Consider the following 11935-nt stretch of genomic DNA (forward strand, 5'->3'; position numbering starts at 1 on the left):
TATTTTGAACCGAATAGTAACATGAATTTCCTCCTTTTAGTGGACATTTAATTTCTCTGTGAATATGATTTTCGTCTGTTAATATTGATCCTAAATATTTGAAAGTATCCACTTTATCAAAAGTATTATTTAATATTTTAACGCCTCCACAATTTGCCGTATTACGGTCCCGACGCACTTCCATGTATTTAGTTTTCTCTGCATTTACTTCTAAACCCTTGTCCCTGCAAGCGTTTAATAATATCTCTGCATTTATTTCTACTGTTCTCCTATCATCCCCTATTAAATTTACATCAGCATATGCCATAACCTGGTGAATGCCGTTCAACTCTAGGCCCTGGTTGCTATCTTTGATTTTCCTTATAGCGTATTCCAGAACAAAGTTGAATAGCAATGGCGACAACGCATCTCCTTGTTTCAAACCATTTTCGACGTGAAACCTCGTGGACAGAAATTTTCCTACCCGGACTTTACTTTGGGATTCATTTAAACATATCTTAATTAATCTAATTAGCTTCCTCGGTATTTCAAGTTCTGTAAGAACGTTGTATAATGTTTCTCTCTTAACCGACACGTAGGCCTTCCTAAAATCAATATATAAGTTGATGTACCGGGGTATTGTATTCCCACTTCTTTTCGAGTATTTGGTGAATGGTAAATATTTGGTCGATAGTTGATCGGTTTCGTCTAAATTCGCACTGATAATCTCCAATAATTTCATCTGCGTATGGGATCAATCTTGCTAATAGAATATTTGAAAGGGTTTTATAGGATATTGACAGAAGAGAAATGCCTCGATAATTATTACAGTCGGTTTTGTTGGATTTCTTGTGAATTGGAACAATGATTGATTCTTTCCACTCTTGTGGCAATTCTTCCTTGTTCCAGATAAGGAGAATGAGTTTGTGTACCTTGTTCCACAATTTTTCGCCTCCAGCTAAAATTAACTCAGCTGGAATTTCGTCTACACCAGAAGATTTGTGTTTCTTTAATTTCTTTATAGCGGTTTTTACTTCTATTCGGTTGGGTTCTGGAATATACGGTTCTGCGATGTGTATCTCCTTTTCTCCACGCACATTATTTTTTTGGCTGCATATTAAGCAAATCGTCAAAGAAATTTTTCCATCTACTTACGATGCTATCCGTATCAGTGAGAACTGTTCCGTCAGCTTTCTTTAATATATAAGCACGAGGTCCATAGCCTTTCTTTAATTCGTTGATCCTCTCATACATGTCCCGAATGTTTTTATTTTTACTATTATCTTCAAGTTCCTTAATTTTAGCTTTCAAAAAATCGAGTTTCTTTGTTCTAAAAGTTTTGGAAGTTTCCCACCTAATGTCTGCGAAATTTTCTGTAGTTATTTCATTCGGATTTTGTAGCCAGCGTAATTTTGCCTGTTTTCTCTTTTCTGCTAGTTTAATGCATTCCTGGTCGAACCATGGTTTGTTCCTACGTATTTCCGCGTGTCCCAGTTTCTCTTCTGCTGAAATTTTAATGCTACCTCTAATTTCAATATAAGTATCCTCAACACTAGTGCACTCCGAAACTTCTAAAACCAAGAATCTATTCGAAATTTCAATCTGGCATTTCTCTCTTACCTGGCTCTCTTCTAATTTCTTTACATTAAATCTCTCCGTTTTCGGACATTGAATATTTCCTTTATTCAACGATAATCTCTCTCTTATTATTGCTGCTACCAGGTAGTGATCGGTGTCACAATCAGCCCCTATAAACGACCGGACATCAATTATGCTACATTGCATTCTTCTATCTACTAAAACGTGATCGATTTGATTATGTTTTTTTTCCGTCTGGTGAGGTCCAAGTGTATTTATGAACGTCTCGATGTGGGAATTTTGTACTCTTCACGATTAAGTTTTTGAATGTTGCAAAGTTCACGAGTCTAACACCGTTGTCATTACTTTCCTTATGCAGACTTTCGTTCCCTATAACTGGTTTGAAAATACCCTCTCGTCCTACCTTCGCATTGAAATCCCCTAATAGAATTTTCATATGGTATCGCGGGAGTTAGTTGGTCAAACATCCGTTCCACTTCTTCGTAAAAACTGTCTTTTATGTCGTCAACCCTATCTTCTATTGGGGCATGTACATTAGAACAATAATATCACACCACCGACCCTTAAGAGTAATAAAAGGAAGTCTGTCAGTAACAAATTCAACCTGCTTAATTGCTGGCAATATTAGTTTGTGAACGAAAAACCCTGTTCCTAATTGGTGGTTTTTATTTCCTTCCCCGTAAAAGAACGTAAAATTTCCGGAATTCACAGTTCCATTTCCTTCCCAACTAACCTCCTGAACTCCTACTAGGTCCATCCTATATTTATCTAACTCACTCATTACGGATTTTAACGCGACCGCCCTATAAAGACTTCTAATATTCCATGTTCCGAATCTCATATCCATTTTCTTTTGCTGAGGTCGTGCCAAGTTATCTGTAATTGCCCGAGGCTTTTGTGAATGTTTCTGAACAAGTGCTTTATTTTTTATTTTATTTTTTTTTGCAGGACGAGGTTGTTAGCCTTACCCAAACCCCTAAGCTGGAGGACCAATCCTAGTCGTCTGTCCGCGACTGCTTATTCAGTATATTCGCAGCTAACCTTTATATCTAGAGGTCTTCTCCTCGATCCGCAACCTGAGGACGCGCCATGCCGTGGTAACAGGAACCCACGTTACACGGACACCCTATATATATATATATATATATATATATATATATATATATATATATATATATATATATATATATATATATATATATATGTGTGTGTGTGTGTGTGTGTGTGTGTGTGTGTGTGTACATGAGGCGTATTCCAAAAGTAAGGGCCGTTAGATGATTTAAAAAACAGACGCTCGTGCGGAACGGAATTTAGTGCCAGAAATAGGTGCCTAGGAAGCTACTTCACTTTTCCTCATAATCACCACGCCGTTCCAACCTTTTTGTAACGCTGAACAATCTTCTATAAACCCTCTGGATAGAAGTTTGCTGCCTGGCATTAGGACCAGTTGGCAACGGCAGTCTTGAAATCCTCGTCGTTTTCAAACCGTTTTACGAAGCCACCGTTTCAAATGCAAGAAGAGGAAGTAATCGTTGGGGACAAGGTCGGGACTATATGAAGGATGATCAAACAGATCCTAACGAAAATCTTGAATTACCTTCTCGACGACGGCAGCGGTATGAGGACTCGCGTTGTCGTGAACAAGCTTGATTACGGACGACAGTTTCCCGCGGAGTCGATTTTAAATCGCACGTCGCACTTTGATGAGCCTGTCTCAGTACACGTCAGCTGTAACTGTTGTCCCATGTTCCAAGAAATCAACCAACAGGACGCCCTTGTCGTCCCAAAAGACGGTAGCCATCCTTTTGCGACTCGAGTGTGGCAATTGCTTAAACTTTTTGGTTTGGAGGAATGTGAATGGCGACACTGCATGGACTGTTGTTTGGATTTGGCGTTGGTGTATGACATCCACATCTTGTCGCCCGTCACAATGTGGGAAAACAAATCACCTCCATGTTGTCGATAGCGATCCAAAAACTGTCGAGCATAGAACATTCGTCTTTATGATGGTCCGTTAGCATTTTCGGCATCCACCTTGCACTCAACTTGTGATATCCAAGCGTTTCTGTGACAATCCTGTAAATGGTGGTTTGTGCAAGGTGGGGAAAGACATGAGCCGGAGCACTGATCGTCAATTGCGATCAATTCGCAGTTTTTGGTTCACTTGCTCAATGACGTTATCCGTCCGAACACTAGGGCTGAAACTCCGGTCTTCATCGTGCACTTTGGTGAGACCATTTTGAAATTCGCGACACCATTTGCGAACCCTTTCTGCACTCATTGCTGTAGGTTCATACACTAGGCACAATTTCGATGCATATCAGCAGCAGAATTTCTTTTACAAGTAAAAAACGTGTCACACCGCGCACTTCACAACTAGCGGGAGAAGCAATTCTCGCAGCCATTGCGATCTGCCTTCCACGGCTGCCAAACACCTACCGACCCAAGACAACCACTGCAGTGGCGTCATCAATAGTCCGTCAATGCACAATGTTAAGAGACAATGCACAATACAGAGGGGCCTAAAAATGAGTCAAAAACCCCTCCATTTTGGGTGGAGCTTGAAATTTTCAAATAGGAACATAGATCGAGTGATACCTTGTTCAAAAGAGCTTGGAAAATTGAACATTTTTTGTAGGAAACAATTTTTGATATGGGACACCGTTTTCAAGATGGCCCTCAAAAATGCTCCTGTATCAGATAAAATTTCTACTACTTATAAATCAGAAACGGCTGAGTACTTAAAGACGCAACAAAAAATTAAACAGGAAAACGCCATAGGCAACGTGGAATGGTGTTGTCTCGGTGTCCCCAAGGTCCCCATTATGGGGTCTCGGAACCAGCTTGAAAATTTCAAATGGGAATATAGGTCGAGTGATACCTTGTTTGATAGATCGTGAAAAGCCAAACAGCTTAGTAAAATTTGTTTCGATTTCGGGCGAGCATGTTTCAAAATGGCCGCTGAAAATGGTTCCACATTCAGATACAAAGCGCAGTGTGAGTGTTACAAGCAATATCCAGCGAACTATCATCAAATAAGAAATATGTTAAGAGTCAATGTACAATACAGACAGGTCTAAAAAATGTGTCAAACACGAGGTCAAAATTTTGTACTAAGCTGTTTGGTATTTCATGATCTATCAAAGAAGGTATCACTCGCCCTATGTTGCCATTTGAAAATTCTACGTACACACCTCCCTCCAAAATGGGGGCGGGGAAACCTCGTGTTTAACCGATATTTTAAGTCGTCTGTATTGTACATTGACTCTTAACACTTTTCTTATTTGATGCATAGTTCGAAGGATATTGATGTATAATACTCAATTTGAACACTGCGCTTTGTATCTGAATGTGGAACCATTTTCAGCGGCCATTTTGAAACAGGCTTGCCCGAAATCAAAACAAACTTTGTACTAAGCTGTTTGGCTTTTCACGATCTATCAAAGAAGGTATCACTTAACCTATATACCGATTTGAAATTTTCAAGTTGGTCCCGGGGTCCCATGATGGGGGCCCTGGAGACACCGCAACAATACCATTACACGTTGCCTATGGCTTTTTCCTTTTTCATTTCACCGTTTTTGATTTATTAGTAGTGAAAATTTTATGTGATAGAGGACCATTTTGGGGGGGCATCTTGAAAACGTTGCCCCCTATCAAAAATTGTTTTCTAAAAAAATTGTTCAATTTTCCAAGCTCTTTCGAACGAGGTATCACTCGACCTATATTCCTATTTGAAAATTTCACGTACAGTTCCCTCCCCCCAAAATGGGGACTTGGGGAACCTCGTGTTTGACTCATTGAATCACCCTGTATATATATATATATATATATATATATATATATATATATATATATATATATATATATATATATATATATATATATATATATATATATAGACAGAGAGAGAGAGAGAGAGAGAGAGACGGTTGTTAAAAAATAGAGTAGCACCACTGACTATGCCACAAATAGCCTACAAACTTATGTCATTACGTGATTACTGGTGAGAAAAAAAGAGACGCCAATCTATGCCAGGTCATCAGCACAAAGTACCTCTGCATTACAATTCCATAATAATAAATCACACTTTTTCAACGCTGTTTCTAACTACACACATGACTTATGTGTTCTTTGTTTCCATACATAAGCTATTTTGCACCTTATACCGAATGGAAAAGAGTGTAAAACATTGATATGCGTCCTCATTTTATTTATTGCTTCATAACAAAAAGGGCATTTACAGTAATTATTGCATTTGTTATTTACCTGCGCCAGGGGTATAGCTACAGGGTAGGCCATGCCCCCCAAATTATTTCCTGGACCGCTCCGAATGACCAGCTTTTAAAACATCATCGAAGATTTCCAATACGAAATTGACATATAATTAATAATTTACGGTGAATTATTTATCGATCCCAACAGATCGAAAAATAGTGTTGTATCTATTTCGTGTGTACTACATTATATTTTTTTATATGAAGTTACTACCAAGGATGTTATAAAATAGAGGATCTGCCCATACAACAAAATCGTGAAGCCATACGTCACAGTTCCGCCACACCCATTCTGCCCACTCCGCGCCACTAAGATCGCAATGTTTCGAGCCAACAATCATGCTCTGCTGCTCTGCTCTTGTTTCCCTTTTCATTGTAATCAACTGCGTGTTGTGTTTCCTTATTTTGTGCCTCTTTACTGTGAATATTGCTGTTCTTTATCTTATCCTTGCGGCTGTTAAAATATAATTATTCTAACTTTTTTTATTTAATGTAATTTTAATTACTGGAAATTCATTATATATGTTGAAAATGAAATTAAAAATTCAGTTGATACTAATGCAATAAAAAGGAATTCAAAAATTATGTACTTTTCAATGTAAATTAGATGTTACTACGTTCTTGTATAAGTAAATATTTTGAACCGTCATATTTTTCATTTTCTTTTCTTTTAAAATACTCCGAGCACTATTAACGGAGAAACACTAAATCATAGGTGAGAGAAGTGAGTGCGAGCCCGAGTGAGCGCGAGCTCAGTTAACAGAAGTGATCGCGAGCCCGAGTGATCTCGAGCCCAGTTGAGACTGGTGAGCGCGAGCGCGAGTGAGTGCGAGCCCAGTCCAGAGAGATGAGCGCGAGCCCGTGTGAGTCCACTTCACACTCACGTGGACTAATTTACTTTAGAGTCAAAAAATAGGAAATTCATTCCATATGCAGAATTGTAAAGGAAGAATTAAACAACTTTAGAAAATGAAAAATCACATTCTTGAGGTCTGAGCTGTCATTGTATTGTCCAGAGGACTTCAAACACCTTTCGATAGAGAACCGACTTTTTCATGGCTATTATGAGAGGATGTTATTTGAGGCAGGTATTTGTTTTTGTTGTTTTAGTAACAACTTACATGACCCAAGCTTTTTGTGTGTGTGTGCGAGATCATAGAATAAGGAAACTACTTGACCTTGCGAAGTAGGAAATTTATTTACTAACAACTAATGAAGCTGTGCGTTCATAGAAAAGTCGAGCGAAATAATTATGTATTATTTAATTGTAGCTTCTTTAAATCCCTATAAACAAGAGTAGCTCTTAAGAATATTGATAACTTGCATCATAATGGTTATTCAGCCCATTAATTTATATAAGGAAACAAATAATTTTAGCCAGTTAATTTTACTGACTACTTCTTCTTGAGATCTTTAAATGTATTCTATGCGAAATTTAACCACTGTATTATGTAATTTTAATATATATAAATAAAAACTAAAACAATATTATTACATTGAATATTTTTAAAGCAAGGGACCCTTAAATAGGCCAGAAGAAGAAATTAGTAAAATTGAATGAGTAAAATCTCGTCTATTTGAAAGAAAAATACTTCCTCATATGTCAATGGGCTATTAAAAAAAAAAAAGAAAGAGCAATTCAACATCCAAAAAAAAAAAAACACACACACAAATCCTTTCACTAAAGTATTTTTTCGAAAGCTACCCTGAAACGATGGCGTGTCGTTTGTTGCAACCAGAGTTAAAAGTGAAGGAAAACACGGGGGACGTCATCTCCCACTTCCAAAAATATGTATGGCGTCCCTCCACTTCCTAAAAAATATAGTGGACAAAGATAGGCACAAGGGATGACATGACGTCATGCGTTCCCCAACCTTTTCAGATTAATTTTTACCCCTGGTTACAACTCGATTTTGATGTTGTTTGACTTTTATTAAAAACAGACTCCAAATAGAACTGAACCCGCTTGATATAGACCGAGCTCACAGAAGGGGTAAAGGCAAAAATAGACCGATCATTGTTAAATTTGCATACTACAAAAGGAAAGAGGCCATACTGAAAAATGCATATCGTGCCAAGGGGACACCTGTGCGTATAAGTCAGGATTTTTCCTATAGTATTAGAGTCATTAGAAGAGAACTCAATGAATACCGGGTTCAAGCCAAGGCACGCGGACAAAGGGTGCGAATGCAATTCGATAAGTTGTATATTGATGGGAAATCTTATACTATCGAGGACCTACGAAACACAGATGACAAAAATCTAAGTGATACAGTTGGTGTGTGTTCAGTGAGTGTAAACAATGGAGACGCTTCAAAAAATTCAGCAGTTGCAGGTGCTTCTTGTAGTGTGTGGTCACCTGCAGAGCCTGTGGGGGTGAGTGATGAAGAGTTTCCAGCTTTGAGACAAACAATGAATGCAGCTCGAAGGGGCAGAGGTCAACCACGCCCTGGAGGAAGAAGCATCCCTTGACAAACAAGGGAGAATGACCTTCAACAAGGTAAGACTTCTCAAAGTGAGTGCAGTGATGTGTTATGTAATAATGACAGCAAGTGTGTTGTAGATAACGCAAAAAATGATAATTTTCTAATGTATTATATGAATGCGAGATTACTTAGGAACAAAGCATGTGAGTTTTCCAGTAACATTTCATTGAACAATTATGATATCGTAGTAATAACAGAGACCTGGTTGTCTTGTGATTATTTTGATTCAGAGTATTTCGATAACAGATACCTAGTTTATCGTAAAAGATAGGGACTATAATACAAGTGGTAAAGCAAGGGGGGGTGGGGTATTGCTGGCAGTACAGAACCTGGAAGTGAGTCAAATGGCTGTTACTGACCAGAGCCCAGAAGGCATTCTAGTGAAAACTATGATTAATTACAAACCGCTTTATATCTGTGTTGTGTATTTTGAACCAAACTCACATCTATCATTATACGAATATTTTTTTTTTTTTCATTTTATCGAAAGTAATTGTACGATAGGTAGCACTATTCTCCTTGTAGGTTATATGAATTTGCCTGAAATAACTGGCACAAACTTTGATTTTCTACAGTCAACGAGTAAATCCCAAAGTCTCTATCATTTTATGTTATATCATGACATGGAATCACTCAATAATGTTACAAATAGCTTAGGGAGAACATTAGATTTAGTAATAAGTAATATTTCCAATGTAACAGTAATAAGAGAACCACACCCATTAATTAAAGAAGATAATTACCACCCATCTATTTGTATAATCTTTCCGCATGTTAAATCATCTAGAATAAAAACAAAAGAAACATATTTGGTTTCAATTTTAAGAAAGGAAATTTTGATAATCTCTGTAATGAGTTAGCGAGAATAGATTGGCAATATCTAAACGAATATACGGATCCAAATAAAGCAGTAGAAGAATTCTATAAAGTAATTTATGACATATTTGAGAAGTGCATTCCCATGAAAAGGCCAACGCAAAAAAGGTACCCTTGCTGGTTTAGTAACAGTATAATACAAAAAATAAAACTTAAATGGCAACATCGCATAAAATGGCTTAAGAGAAGGGGAACGACTAATCACCAATATCATTATAACGAGTACTGCAGACTACGTAGAGAAGTGAAGCGTGAAATAGCAATAGCACATAATGATTTTATCTTTAATGCTGAAAATAATATAACCGAAGACCCACAACACTTCTGGACCTACATTAAAGGTAAATCCCGACATTTTTCTTCTGATTGGTGATGGACAAAAGCTCACCGATAGCAAACATAAGCTTCCTTGAAGGACTTATAATAAAATTCACCGAATATTGAAATTCAGGTGTTAGTTACTTCCTAAGCAGAAAATGGAGCTACTATCTTATATGACTTATCTATCAGGTATAAAAAAAATAATAAGGACTTTGCGGAGTTGCGTTGTATTAAACGTGGGCAGACCTTGAGGAACTTGTAATAAAATGCCCTGGATATTAAAATCTAGCTTTTGACTACAATTACAAATAGGCCAAATAGCTCGGTAGAAAGTAGAGCTACTAATGTCGTATAGCAGTTATCAGATATCAGAATAAAATAGGGATGTTGCAAGTTTAATGTGTGAAGCATGGGCGACAGTAAGCCTAATTTTGACCCTGAAAATTTTCGAACCAAATTTTTCTTATAAGCCTGACAATTCATCAACTGCATTGGGGAAATTTTTTTTGTCCAACTTTGGGCCCCCCTGCTCCCCCCTGTGTGAACGTAGAGATCTCAAAAAAATCTGATTAATAGTACGTGGTAAACTAAATGTGTGTACCAAATTTCAAGTTTCTATCTTGAATAGTAAGGGCGGGAGAAATTTTATCAGGAATTCCCACCATGCCCGAAACGACCCCAAAACACCATGATCTCAGGGAAAAAATTTCCTGAGACATCCCTAATTACCCTAGGGTCATGTTTCGCCCATCATTCTCTTCAGAACAGAACTACCTTTCAGACGGTATGACTCACGTGTCTCTATCATGTATGTAAAGGGGGAAAATCCCGAAGAAAGGGATTTTTTGGGTCTAAAAATCCCTTTTTTCAACTTTTGCCCCTCTGGACCTCCCCTGTTTTTACGCAGAAATCGGAAAAAACTTCTGGTAAATACTACTCGGTGGACTGAATGTTTGTGCAAAATTTCGATCTTCTACGTGAAAAAATAGGGCCGCCAGAAAAAATTTCCCTACCATGCCCCACTTTTACCCTATACAGAAGTATATTTGGATAATAATTCACTGAGACGGCCCTAATTACCCTAGAATAATAATTCGACCGTCATTCTCTTCAGAATGGAACTGCCTTTCAGGCGGTATGACTCACGTGTTCCCATCGTGTATGTGAGGCGGGAAAATGACGAAAAACGGGATTTTTGGGGTAAAAATATCCCTTTTTAACCCTTTGCCCCTCTGGTTCCACCCCTGTTTTAACACTGACATCGGAACAAAAAATCTGGTAAATACTACTCGGTGGACTGAATGTTTTCCGGATCCTGGCATTTTGGGCTATTTTTTTGACTTTCAGTCAAGCAGCTACTGCATCGTCACTATTTATCCTAGAATCATGGTTCATACCTCATTCTCTTCAGAATAGAGCAGGCTTTCAAATGGTATCACTTCCATGCCCATACCATATACCAGGAGAGGGAAAGTTGATGTCAAAGGGAAAATTTTGATGGGGAAATTTTTTGTCCAACTTTGGGCCCCCCTGGCCCCCCTGGCCCCCCTGTGTGAACGTAGAGACCTCCAAAAAATCTGATGAATAGTACGTGGTAAACTAAATGTGTGTACAAAATTTCAAGTACTATCTTGAATAGTAAGGGCGGGAGAAATTTTATCAGGAATTCCCACCATGCCCAAAACGACCCCAAAACACCACGATCTAAGGGGAAAAATTTCCTGAGACATCCCTAATTACCCTAGGGTCATGTTTCGCCCATCATTCTGTTCAGAACAGAACTACCTTTCATACGGTATGTCTCACGTGTCTCTATCATGTATGTCAAGGGAGAATATCCCGAAGAAAGGGATTTTTTGGGTCTAAAAGTCCCTTTTTTCAAGTTTTGCCCCTCTGGACCCCCCTGTTTTTACGCAGAAATCGGAAAAAACTTCTGGTAAATACTACTCGGTGGACTGAATGTTTGTGCTAAATTTCAATCTTCTACGTGAAAAAATAGCCCCGTCAGAAAAAATTTCCCTACCATGCCCCACTTTTACCCTATACAGAAGTATATTTGAATAAAAATTCACTGAGACGGCCCTAATTACCCTCGAATAATAATTCGACCGCCGTTCTCTTCAGAATGGAACTGCCTTTCAGACGGTATGACTCACGTGTCCCCATCGTGTATGTGAGGCGGGAAAATGACGAAAAACTGGATTTTGGGGGTAAAAATATTCCTTTTTTACCCCTTTGCCCCTCTGGTTCCCCCCCCCCCTGTTGTAGCACTGACATCGGAACAAAAAATCTGGTAAATACTACTCGGCGGACTGAATGTTTGTACAAAATTTCAATCTTCTACGTAGAAAAATTGAGACAAGTGAGCGCGAGCCCGGGTGAGTGCAAGCCCAGTGG

General features: G+C 38.3%; 1 protein-coding gene across 2 annotated transcripts in view; it reads right to left on the reverse strand.

Moving 5' to 3' along the window:
• The window catches only part of LOC145671321 (uncharacterized), a 503933-nt gene that overhangs the window by 347550 nt on the left and 144448 nt on the right, over positions 1 to 11935 (reverse strand). The window lies entirely within an intron of this gene.

Source organism: Thermobia domestica, chromosome 15, assembly GCF_964235325.1.
Source record: "Thermobia domestica chromosome 15, izTheDome1.hap1.1, whole genome shotgun sequence".
Taxonomy (NCBI): Eukaryota; Metazoa; Arthropoda; class Insecta; order Zygentoma; family Lepismatidae; genus Thermobia; species Thermobia domestica.